General features: G+C 45.5%; 1 pseudogene; it reads left to right on the forward strand.

Annotated features, from left to right (window-relative positions):
* The first annotated feature begins 2,071 nt into the window (after positions 1-2,071).
* On the forward strand, positions 2,072-9,958 carry LOC122706237 (annotated as a pseudogene).
* The last annotated feature ends 511 nt before the right edge of the window (positions 9,959-10,469 follow it).

The following is a 10,469-nucleotide window of genomic DNA, read 5'->3' on the forward strand; positions in this document are numbered from 1 at the left end:
TGCCCTAGCAGTCTATCACAGTGACAAACTGGATGTTGCCTATTAACATTTGGACACATTCAGCCAGCTTAAAATTAAATATTAAAAAGCTACGATCATGGGATCCAGCCCATCCTTCATGTCAAATAGAAGGAGAAAAGGTGGAAGCAGTGACAAATTTCTTCATCTTAGGCTCTAAATTCTCTGTGGATGATGACTGCACCCATGAAATCAGAAGTTTGCTTCTTGGCAGGAAAGCTATGACAAACATAAACAGCGTGTTGACAAGCAGGAATATCATTCTGCCCAACAAACTGGTAGATGTTTGGCCTTTTCATTTGGATTCCTAAACTTTCTGTTCAGTACCCATTGGTCTTTGAAGTCCTTCAGGTTTCTGGTCCTTCAAGACTCCCAAGACTATTTTGTGCATTTCTTGACCCAGTCCTGAAATCAGCCATCTCTTTAAGAATCCATGGATTGTCTGATGGGAAATGTATTTAGAATCTACATGTTAGACCTCAGAATAGTCAGTGTTATCAAGTTGTCATTGCTTTTAAGCTTTACAGTGGTCAGAGTAGGAAAAACACATTTTCCCTAAAAAATAAAATAGAAAGGAATATAATTAGTTGGTACAAACTTATGATTTCAGTTCAAGATTTAAGACAGCAGGGTTTTAATTAAACTTCTTTATATTATGTGTGAACCTCTTTTTCTAGCCACTGAAAGGCTTACTTCAGAACATTAGTTCTAATTATTGACTTCCTTTTACCTGTTAACACACATATGATTCTGTCACAATAACAGAAGTGATATCAGGAACAATAAGCTGTTGAATATAGTTTCAGATTTCTTTCCTGTTTTTCTTTTGGTTTTCTTTGTTTTTTTTTGCATGGGCAGAATTTTTGTTTTTCCTTAAAAGATATTCCACTCTGAATGTAGAGTCATAATTCTGAATTTCAAAGCCACTTAAGTAATGTATTGTTATAGGCAGCTAGTCACCAACCTGATGCAATTAGATTTATTAGTCTTTGTTCTCAATTTGTTCAGTTCAGTTCAGTTGCTCAGTCATGTCCGTCTCTGCAACACGATGGACTGCAGTATGCCAGGCTTCCCTGTCCATCACCAACTCCCAGGCTCAAGCTCATGTTCATGGAGTTGGTGATGCCATCCAACCATCTCATCCTCTGTCTTCCCCTTCTCCTCCTGCCTTCAATCTTTCCTAACATCAGGGTCTTTTCCAATGAGTCAGTTCTTCCCATCAGGTGGGCAAATAATTGGAGCTTCAACTTCAGCATCAGTCTTTCCAGTGGATATTCAGGACTGATTTTTTATAGGATGGACTGGTTTGATCTCCTTGCAGTCCAAGGGACTCTCAAGAGTCCTCTCCAACACCATAGTTCAAAGGGCATATATGTGTGTCATTTGTCAGTGACATCATATTCCCCTTTTGGGATTTAACCACAAAAACTGAATTTAAACAATATGCAGAGGATTAAGACACAGTGCCCCATCTATACACACGTGGCAACCAGGAGAGGCCCCTGTTGTATTCAAGGGACAGGCTTGGATAGATCTCATGCTGAATAGGCCCTGGGAGTCCTTGAGTCATTAAACACGATTGTCTTTACTTTGGCTGCCACAGCTGTTTTGTCTTCTTTGATTGGCAAGACATTTCATAATTATGTTTTTGTATGTTTGCTTTGGCAGACAAAATTTTTCATGGTATAGACCCTACGGGGAAATTATATCAGAAATATATCCATTTATCTTCAGCAGTTAAATCTGTTGGTTTGTATGTCCCTGATGATCTTTCTTTATAAATTGAAAGGAAATAAACATGTTTAGTATGCATTCAGTCTCTTTGTAAATCAACCAACTTGAACTAAAGTCCTCTCTGTTCCCACTGCACTCCCACCTCTAGGCCAGATATAAAAACCTGCAGAGACTGAAGGCTGATTCCAGCACATCACTGTGGAGATTGTGTTCCCACTGTTTTTTCAGGAAAAAAAAATTAGTTGCTAATATTAAAATCAGGAGATTGTACATAAATATCCAAACTCTTGACTTCTCTCCAACTGGCCTGCTTTCCAGCATGGTTGAAGTGGAGGAAAGTCTGCTCCCAGTGGTCAGGCCTGTGCTGCCCAGGGTCCAGCATGGCCACCTAGTCCTACTATCATTTCTCTTGCCTCCTGGGGCCATGAGTTTATGAAACTAGACTACTAGCTTGCCGAAGATAAAGACTACTTTTGTCTTGATCAACTTTGACTTTGAAGCCTTTAACCCAGAACCCAGAACACACTTCTTCCTTGTGCATTTGTTGAATGATATAAAATATCTTGTGGATGCATATGACATTTCTTCCAATACTGAAACCATGCAATTGAAGTACTGCTCTGCCCTAAATTTTTGATGCAGGCTGGCATCATAGGTGCCCCTGATCTCTGCCATTAGACCCACTATCTGAGGTCAGTTGTATCTCCCTGGGCTGTCCCTGAAGTCTTCACTTTACAATTTGACAAATTATCCACCTAGCAATTTCTTCTCCAATGAAGACAGCAATGCATGTCTCATGAAGTAGCAAGGAAGATGACATGAAACCAAGAATGTCGAGCATGTTCCCTAGTATCCATTTTCATGATGTTCTTAGCAGTTGTTTCTCCAAGTAGGCAAGGTTCTCCATCTTCTTAGATGTCCATGAAGATCAGTTTGATTTTCCAGCCAAGATTCAAGGAAGAGATTACAGTTCAATTGCCTGTATTCTGAGAAGCTTCAAAGTCCACTCACCAAGGACACTGTTGGAGGTATAGATTTTATCGAGAGCTTTGTGTTTTTTCAGATCTATTAGTGGCCTACAGGGGAAAACTTGGGCATGTCAGAGCATATACAACTACCAGCTCCCGGTCACCACTACATGCTAGAACCTGAACTTCCCTGAGTACTTGGAGCCAGGAAAGAAGCATGAAGTGGCTGTGTTCTTTGGGCTGGTGGCCTTCTCAGAGTGCATAGTCAAGTAAGTATGTGGACTGTAAGTTGCATCATATTGCTTTCTCAGATTTTGTTTTTCATCTGATTTTTCTTCCACCCATCAGATTTAGAAGGGAATTGAATATTTCCCTAACAGTCTTAAAGTTCAACTCTTACTTATTGATAAGTACCTTGCTATAGGAACTGTGGGTCCCTAGGGTCTTAGTGTACATTTGCATGGTTGCACAACTCTTGGGGTCCAGTCATCTTATGATCTATTGAAAATGGAGCTCCTTGCAATTGTTCAGTGCACAGTCTATGTACATGTAGGTGTGGTCCTGTGGAATAGCACTTTTCTAGATTTTATTCAACATGTCCTCTTTGTTCCCTGTCTACTTCAGTGTGTATATGTCTATGTCTGCATCTCTGTATCACTATCAATTATCTCTCCATCTCTTTGGAAGTCCCTGTGAGTGTATTTCTCTCTGTGTTGCTTTAATTTTTCATTTGACTCATCTTTCCTTCTTGAGCCTCTGAATTTCCCTAACTTGTTCCCTATCTCATGGATTCTTCTTTCAACTCTCTGTTCTCTTTCAACTTGGAGAAAGAGTGGGATAGCTACTTATATACTGTTTCATATCTGACAAGCAGTGTGACCCCAGCCAACTCACAAACCTCTTGCATTTCAAATTCCTCCCTTGTAAAAAAGGATAAGAATCCCCCTTCTACATCCTTCCCTGAGCTTCTATGAGAAGGATACAGTGGGATGGCAACAGCAGTGCCAATGGCTGTCATTGTTGAGACTTCCTATTTATCAGGTAACTTATATCCATCTCTTCTCTTATCCCCAAAATATTCTATTTGGAGTTCTGAGTTGTTACATTCCACCATTTTACTGAGGGGAGACTGAGACCCCCACATGGTCATATGGCTTACCTAACATTACAGAACAGAACCTGTAATCAAACCTATGTCTTTGCCATGGTATATGCATAACATTCTCATAATAAGGTGACTCATAAAAATGATTGGAAAATACACAGGGCCATTACAATGACAGTTATACCTTAACACTGACAGCTAATTGTAGCTGCTTCTTTGTTTTCTTTGTTGCTTTGTTTCTTTGGTTAGAATACCTCTAACCAAAGTGAAGACCATGAGAAAAACCCTCAGTGAAAAACCCATGCTGAACAATTTCCTGAAGGAACATGCTTACAGACTGTACCAGATTTCTTCTCCTGGCTCAAATATAATGATCCACCCCCCCCTAAACCAGGAATGTCATGGATGTGAGTGTTTTGGAAGGATGGTGCTCCCAGTGCCCCCTGGTGCTCTAGCCTAGCACTGGAGCTCATCTGGAGAGACCAGGGGGAATGTTGGGGCTGGGGCTTCTGCAGGAGGCAGGGACACTGGGAAACAGGGGCCCTACCCAGAGGAGGAGGCACTCTCATCCTCAACTCTTGGTCTTGGTGACTGAGCCCAGAAATTATCAGATGGCAGGTAAACATCCATTTCTGTGTCAAAGATGTGTCATTAGTTTGAGGGAGATTATTCCTTCTGAACTAAGTGAGTTACTCAGTTACAGATGAAGAGTGAGCCATCTCTGATCAAAAGGTAGAACCAACTGCAAAGCAATTGTCAATCCTCAGGCAGAGGAATTCAGTTTCCACAGATGCAAGAACCACAGCAGGAAAAAGATACTAAACCCATATTCCGTGGAAGGCCATAAGTATCTAACACTATGGTTACTGTTTCTAGATTAGAAAACAGGCTTATTTTGTCTTAAAGAATGCTCATGCTGGCCTGAGAGATAGGCATATTAGTAAATACATGTCAAATGAAAGGGTCACCTGTGTGGTGTTGATTGGATGTGGTGAGTTTAGAGGGAGTGGCTGCGGTTGATCAAGAGAGACCTCCTGGAGAAGGGGGTGCTGAGGCTGGGCTTGAGGAGACTACAGAGCTTCACAAAAGAAGGAAAAGGACTTCCTTGGGTGCCCAGTGGTACTGGAGGTCCAGTGGTTATGACTCTGGGCTTCCAATGCAGGAGGTATCATTTCAACTCCTGGTCATAGAGTTAATATCCTGCATACCATGTAGCATAAAAAAGAAATATCAAATGCAAGCACCTCTGTGATCAAAGGCTGTGAGCTGCACAGTGGTTCGAAAGTTATCTCAAGAGATATGTGACACCCAGAGGGAGGCATCAGTGTGGGAATAGAGGGTAGCCACTTCTGTAATAACCCACTCCCTCCTTTTCCCTGTAGATGCTCTATGTGGGTAACATCCCCATTGGAACACCCTCTCAGGAATTCCAGGTTATCTTTGACACAGGCTCATCTGAGTTGTGGGTGCCCTCCCTCTTTTGCCCCAATTCAGCCTGTTGTGGGTATAGACACCTGGTTCCTGGACCATCTTTCCCTTGCCCTGCAGCCCTATTTTCAACTCTTGGCACCTAATGACACTCATCTGTTGTGTCTGCAGCTACACACGTTAGGTTCATACATTACAAGTCTTCCACATACTGGCCTACCAAAAAGACCTTCAGCATCACCTATGGACCTGGGTTGATGAAGGGATTTCTTGCTTATGACACCGTTCAGGTAACCTGTAAATAAAAGTTGTGTCAGGACTGGCTGTGGGGTGACCACTGCTTGCAAAACAGATGCAGGGCCATCTGGCAGGACCCTTCCTAGCCTAACTCCCATAGATATTGGCCATCTTACACACAGGATCCTGTCCCTGGGGAGGCACTGCCTGTGGTGACACACGAGTACACAGATTAGCTAACCCAGAGAGTGGCTTGAGGTGTGGACTTGCAGCTTCTCTGCCCATGAGCAGTTCAAGGTCCATTTTGCTGGGAGCAAGAAAAGGGGGGAAAAAAACTCCCACTTTTATATTCACAGATTGTTCCAGGAACTTTCAGGTAATAATTGTTTTAATCCTGCAACAACCCCCACACAGCAGGTGATCTGATTAGCTCATGAGACAGATGAGGAAACTGAGGTGCAGACAGCAAGGGCCTTGCTGAGGTCATACATGTGGTAAGTGGTGGAGCTGGGCCTGCTCCTCAGGACTGCAGTTGCTGTGGCGTGTTTGGGACAGGATAAAACTGATCTGGGGACCCTGGGGGCAGTCAAGGGCTTCAGGTAACCAGACTGGGAAACTGGAGGCCTGAGAGGTCAGAGGGCCTGATAAATGAATTCTCACTCTAGGGGGCCTTTGAGAGTCCAACAAAACTTATGGCCTGCCTCCCCCAAAGTAGTTGAGTAGTTCCCCTCTCTCTCTTTCTCTCTCATACACACTCACACAAAGACACACATATCCCCAAAAGTGAATTCCCCAGGCAGTAATTTCATAGAACTCTGCAAGCAAGATTATGTCTTCAGCTTCTGTCTTCCTGGACAGATGCAGAATCCACAGAACATTACAGGGAATGCAGTCCATTACTGTCATTAGGTCACAGTGATGCCAAAGAGAAGGCTATCTTGCTCTCCACTTATTTTGTCCACAAGGGGGCACCAATATGTCCTGGCTTGACTGGGTTGCCACACCTGTACAGAAGCCAAGAGGGCAATCTGACTCTCTCAGGTGGTGTTTTTCAGAGGGGCAGATATTTTAAAATTCACAGCCTCTCACAAATGGAACCCAAATTCCCCTCCCAGCTTGGTCTAACTATCTGAGGTCCACCAAAGACACAGCCTCCTCAATTCTTCCCTGAGGATCTAATGGCAATGCACCCCATCCCAGTCCTAGCCCCACTTCATGTATCTGTAAGTGGGAACACTCTTCTCTCCCACAGATTGGGGACCTTGTAAGTACTGACCAGGCATTTGGTTTAAGCGTGGAGCAACCCAGGTTTGAGGGAAAGCCTTTTGATGGCGTCTTGGGCTTGAGCTACCCCAACATATCTCTCACTGGAGGCATCCCCATCCTTGACAACCTGAAGAATCACGGTGCCATTTCTGAGCCTGTTTTTGCCTTCTACCTGAGCAAGTAAGTCTGAGCTGGACAATCCATTTCTCCAAATTAGCTGTAAGGTGCTTTGAGTTCCATGAAAATTATAGAACACTTGATAAAGAAGTGTCCTGAGAGATAATCTAACCCAGGATAACTATGGCCCCAGGGCCCTACCTGGCTTCACCACTGGCTTTTATGAATTAAGTTTTATTGGAACACAGCCCTGCTCCTGGGCTCAAGACAAGTAACTTGGTTTAGTGGGGTAAGTGAGGAGGAAGGCTAATGGAAGGCAACAGGAAACAAGTTGGAGGAAAAGGCAATAGGATTTGCTTATGAATTTGATAAGGAAGGAAGGAGAAAGATGGTGGATATCTTTCCTTCCTCATTAGCATTTCAGTGGGAGCCCAGCACCACCTACCCAATTTGCAGGAGCCAGTGAGAAATGAAAGTGTGGGACACAAAACAAAAGTGTGAGACCCCTTACTCAAGAAGTGTTAGGCATTTCAAGACAGGGAGAGCAGAGGTGGGGGGCCCTTCTGAGTGTGGGGCCCTTTGGACAGTAGAGGTCCAACTCTGGGTGACCTGAACCCACATTGTTAGCACTCCCAGGCCTTGATTTTCCTGAAAAACGACAGACTGGACAAGGGGAAAGCCAAAACGCCTCAGTACCCTGGCCTTTGAGGAAATCTGAGTACTCAGGTAGCAGTAGGTCCAGGACTTCTTCAGAAGACATAGTGGGTGGAGCCCAGCCAAGTGATTCACCTTCTAACCTCCTCTGCTGTGCCACTCATTAGCCAGTGACCGACCTCAGTCTGGTTCTCAATCACTCCTAGCCTCAATTTCTGCATCTGTAAATGGGGACCATATTAGGGCCTTGATGGGTAGACAAGCACAGCTCTCAGACAGTGCTGTTTTTACCATCCTCCAAGAATCTCCCCCTCTCTTCTCACTACACATGCAGGGGGAAGGTCAGTGTGGTGATGTTTAGTGGGGTGTGGTGGACAAAGCCTACTATTAGGGAGTGCTCAACTGGATACCAATGACCCAAGCGGGTGACTGGCATATAAACATGGACTGGTAAGCCTCTTCCTCTGAGGGTCAGCCCAAGGGATGCTCCACATCTGTACATGGACACAGGCAGATACTCACAAATGCGTTCTCAGACAAATAGTCACAGAGACATATACACCACCCACAATGACACAGACAGACACACAGACACATGGAAACACACAAGCAAACACATATAAACATACACAGAGACTCATATAAACATGCATAGCTAGTCAGAGACACACAAGCACACACAGAGACACATAAAAACAAACACACAAGCACATAGATACACAAACAGCCCATGGGTTCATAATCCCCAGGCCTCCTGACCAGGGCTCTGCCCAGGGTCCTCACAGGGTCCAGAGAGGTCTGTGCAGCTGGGAGAGGGCTGCACCCGCTGCCCTGTGAGGCAGACAGCACGGTCAGAGGACTCTGCAGTGTGGTGAACAGGATCAGGGAGGATTTCACCAGCCTGAACAGAGTTATGATATGATGACCAACTCTCCAGGGCTACCTGGGACCAAGGAAGTTCTCAGTACAGATAAGTCTCAGTTTAAAAACAGGGAAAGTCCTGAGCAAATGGGGAAAACTGGCCTCCTTATGGAGAAGCTACCCAGCAGTGGAGAGAGGTTGGCTGCAGTCTTAAGACATAAAAGCAACTAATAAAAAAGACACCCCACATCCCTGGGCACAGAGTGGGGCAGGGGCTATAACTGAGAGAATCAGAAAGGTGGGATCCAGGAGTGACCCGAGGACAAGAGGCAATAACTGATAGGATTCTGTGTGATACCCTCAGACAAAAGCTGACCTGTCCTTTGGAGTTTCCGTGGGCTAGTCATGTATTTCCTGGCCAGGGTCTCAGGGTCTGAGCTGGTTGTAGGAGCAGTGATGGGAGACACCCTCTCCCAGAGGAGCCCCTCTCTCCCTCCACTATGAGAATCTGCTGCCCCTGTGAATCTCCATCTTCACTCTGCAGTTGGCCTGTTATTTGTTCCCCACCAGATACAGCTCTCTGATGTTTCTCATTCATTATTTTCACGGTCTTCATTCACTCATTCAACACACAAGCATTGTGCACCCACTGTGTGCCAGGCACTTTAGGGAGGCAATGAGAATAAAACTCACCCTCCCATCTAAGAAGGCAGATGTACATAAAATGACTCACCCACATAGTGAATTTTTACTTTGGTACATGTTAGACATGAGGAAGGGTCTACAGAAAGTGACCAAGACAAGAGACATATAAACACCCAGGGAAAGACTTCCCTGAAACCATGACAATTAAGCTGGAATCTGGAAGATGAGAAGATATTTGCTAGTCAAAGGGGAGGGGGGTTGTCTAGAAAAGAAGACCAGCTTGTGTCAAGGTACAAAAGAACCTGGTGTATTCAAGTACTGCATTCAAGGATGTCAAGGAAGGTGCTGCGTTGAGAGCAAGGGAAAAGATTGCGGGCAAGAGACAAAGGGATGTTTAGGAGACAGTCGGGAAGGGGGCAGCTCTGGGGAGACTCAGAGTGACCTTCATGCCCATTTTCTTCCACTGTCTCAGCATCTCCATGAAAAGACAGGTTATTGCTTGTTCTGGCGGCTGCGAGGCTCTTGTGGACACCGGGACATCACTGATCCTTGGCCCAACAAGACTGGTCAATAACATCCAGAAGCTCATCAGCGCCACGCCACGGGGTTCTGAGGTGAAGGGTCATGCCCGAGGGTCACTCCCAGTCTCCACACACAAGAAGGATCTCCAGAGCCAACCTTTCTCCCTCTCTCTCTAACAGCACTATGTTTCATGTTTTGCGGTCAATATCCTGCCCTCTATTATCTTCACCATCAACGGCATCAACTACCCAGTGCTCGCTCGAGCCTACATCCTCAAGGTGAGGGGAGAACCCTGAGGGTTGGTTCTCAAAAAGGAACTTGCAGGAACCCCTGGGCTGCTGCTGGGAGGAGAGTGCCCTCTGCAGGCCGTGTCACACCATTGCAGATGCTGCTGAGCCCCTGAGCCCCTGTGCCTGGGCCAGAGCCTGCCATAGGACCCTCCACGTGAGAGTAAGGGTCCGTCTGGGACATTGGTCATCCTGAAATAAATGTGGAGATGCCACGCCATGCTGGCATGGTGGGAGTCACAAGGAGAGGGAAACACTAAGGTCCTCAGTCCTCAAGTTCAATCTGAACCCTCAGATGCATGAACATGGAAAGTCAGCTCTAGTAATCCCTGAAATAGGCCATGTGACAGGGAGAATGGCTGGGGACAGTCCCAGTGTGATGTCCCACCATAAGGATTAACAGTCTCCCTTCCCTTATCGAAGTTTTCCTGGTTTGGATGATAAATTACTTGGTCAGCCTAGTTCTCGGCTGCTTCTTCCCCTTGCTCTGGCCAGGTGCCCCTTTGTGAGTTGGGATACCGACTCCTCTGTGGGGAGGTTGGATGTTAAGGGGAATGAAGGGTGCACAGTGACTGCTCAGCCCCGGCACAGGGTGGAGGCTTCATGTCAGCTCCCTGTGGGAGTTCA

This window comes from Cervus elaphus, chromosome 2 (assembly GCF_910594005.1).
Source record: "Cervus elaphus chromosome 2, mCerEla1.1, whole genome shotgun sequence".
NCBI lineage: Eukaryota > Metazoa > Chordata > Mammalia > Artiodactyla > Cervidae > Cervus > Cervus elaphus.